At 50.3% G+C, this 2,717-nt stretch overlaps 1 pseudogene across 1 annotated transcript; it reads left to right on the top strand.

Annotated features, from left to right (window-relative positions):
* Nucleotides 1–506: 506 nt before the first annotated feature.
* On the top strand, nucleotides 507–2,396 carry LOC308515331 (integrator complex subunit 9-like; annotated as a pseudogene). Its single transcript has one exon. The product of its transcript is annotated as an integrator complex subunit 9-like (transcript).
* Nucleotides 2,397–2,717: the final 321 nt, after the last annotated feature.

The raw sequence follows: 2,717 nt of genomic DNA, 5'->3' as shown, positions 1-2,717 counted from the left end.
AATTCAGGTTGATCCAACTTCTTGGAATGCATCAAAATTATAGAAACTTGTAGTAGGAATATGAATCACTGTCGCTGAAGATTCAGAGGGTCCTTAGGTGTCTTGTTGTCCAATCTCCTCCATGAGATAGGAATCTCCTCTATAAAAGTCCCTGCTTGGACATCTCCAGTGATGGGATGCTCACACTTCACAAGGCAGCTCAGCTCATATTGAATAGCTCTTATTTTCTGAAACTTCTTCCTTGAATTATATAATTTTCATCCCTTTTAACTCCCATCCAGTTCTAGTCTTTGGAATATGGTGAATAAAATAATTCCCTCTTCCACTAGACATCACATTTAGAGGCAAATGTAATAATCTTGAGTATTTGCTCCTCTGAGATAAATATCCCTCTAAAATAAGAAAGTTTCTCCTAAGATAGGCTACTAGACTTTTGATTTAAAAAAAATAAGCATTTGGGGGTTTGAGGAGTCCAGTGACTGGTGTTGAACAACCAAAAGTCCAAAATGAAACTGTATTGCCTGTGCGGGCACCCAACCTTACCATTCAATGTGCTTAAATTCAAATCAACCACCATTATGTTGGACTGTGGACTGGACATGAATCCCACCCTCAATTTTCTTCCTTTGCCACTTGTTCAAAGTCCCAGGCTGTCTAATCATCCCGGCTGGTCCCCAAAGGATGGAAATGTTTTCTTGGACAAAGAGCTGAAGGAGTGCTCAGGCCACGTATTTGTGGGTTCTGTGCCTGAGACGGAGCTAATAGATCTGTCTAAGGTAGACGTAACCCTCATCTCCAACTACCACTGCATGATGGTGCTGCCCTACATCACGGAGCACACCGGGATCACAGCACGGTGTACACCACAGAGCCCACCGTTCAGATCAGCTGACTTCTCATGGAAGAGTTGGTGAACTTCACTGAAAGAGTGCCCAAGGCGCAATCTGCCTCCTTGTGGAAGAGGCTGCTGCCCTCTCTTCTCAAGGACACAGTGGAAGTACCAACCTGGAGAAGATGCAGGAGGTGAGCTCTGCCCTGAGTAAAAGCCAGCTGGTGAAATATCCTCAGAAAATTGAGCTGTTTGGTGCAGTCCAGGTGACACCACTCAGCTCTGACTCTTCGCTTGGAAGCTCCAACTGGATTATTCAGTCCCATTATGAGAAGGTATCTTATGTCTTGGGATCCTCTTTGCTTACCACACATCCATAGCCCATGGATCAGGCATCTCTCAAAAACAGCAAAGTTCTCGTCCTGACAGGCCTCTCCCAGATTCCCACCGCCAACCTGGAGGGCATGGTGGGAGAGTTCTTCAGCAACCTGATGCTGACTGTCCTGAACAGAGCAAACGTGTTGGTCCCCTGCTACTCACTGGGGGTGATCTATGACCTCCTGGAGTGCATTTACCAGTACGTTGACTCAACCGGCCTCTCCAGCATCTCTTTCCACTTCAGCTCCCTCGAGTTTTCCCAGGTCGTTGCTGAGTGGCTTTGTCACAACAAGCAGACCAAGGTGTATCTCCCAGAACCACCTTTTCCTCATGCAGAGCTCATTGAGACCAACAAGCTGAAGCACTACCCCAGCATCCACGGTGACTTCAGCAACGATTTCAGACAGCCGTGCGGGGTGTTCACAGGGCACCCTTCCCTCCGGTTTGGGGACATGGTCCATTTCATGGAGCTCTGGGGGAAGTCTAGTCTCAACACTGTCATATTCATAGAACCCGACTTCTCATACCCGGAGGCACTGGCTCCCTACCAGCCCTTGGCCATGAAATGCATGTACTGCCCCATTGACACCCGGCTGAATTTCATCCAAGTGTCAAAGCTGCTCAAAGAAGTGCAGCCCCTGCACGTGGTCTGCCCTGAGCAGTACACGCAGCCGCCGCATGCGCAGGCCCACAGGATGGACCTGATGATCAATTGCCAGCCTCCGCCCACGTCCTACTGGCCGCCCTGCCCGTCAAGCGTAGCTTGGAGAAGATGGAAATCATGCCGGAGCAAGCAGATTCACTGGTGCCCATGGAGATTAAGCCTGGCATTTCCTTGGCAACCGTTTCGGCCGTCCTGCACACTAAAGATAACAAAAAGGTCCCTTCAGTCCCTGCCCAAGCCGGCCCAGCCCGCGAGTGGTAGGAAGAGAAAGCCGGTGAGCGATGACATCCCGACTGCAAGGTTCTGAAGCGCTTGCTGAGCGGCCCCATCCCAGTGGAGCAGTTTGTGCAGACCCTGGAGAAGCACGGCTTCAGTGACATCAAAGTGGAAGACACAACCCAGGGCCATCGTCTTGCTCCAAGCAGCCGAGACCCTCGTCCGATTGACATCATTTGTGACAATGACAAGATACTTAGGGTAGGACTGGCCTCAAATTCCTCCGGAAGTTCTGAATGGAACACGTGAGCCATGTCTGCTTCCCTGAGATCCCACCGCCCTTCCCACTCTGCCTGCCCAGCACAAGCCAAGTGAGGGAGGGCACACAAGGTCAGCCAGGCCTTTGTGGTGGCGTCTGACCTAAAGGAAAAGGCTCTGAGGGGCCATGTCAGGAGAGAGGGCCGCACCTGCTGGTCTGAACCTATAGCGCTGTCTCGGGCAAGAGATTTTGCTTTATTGAAGCTTTAGACTCATTTTCTTCCCAAGCCCGGCTCTCTGGGGTAGCCAGGATGGTAAGACAGCGAGCTGAGTGGCATAAGAGTGACATAAGCAATTTCTAAGAGATTAGTG

This window comes from Myotis nattereri (assembly GCF_964212035.1).
Source record: "Myotis nattereri genome assembly, chromosome: 3".
Taxonomy (NCBI): domain Eukaryota; kingdom Metazoa; phylum Chordata; class Mammalia; order Chiroptera; family Vespertilionidae; genus Myotis; species Myotis nattereri.
The sequence above is the reverse complement of the archived record's forward strand: the minus strand, read 5'-3'. Positions and strand labels throughout refer to the sequence as shown.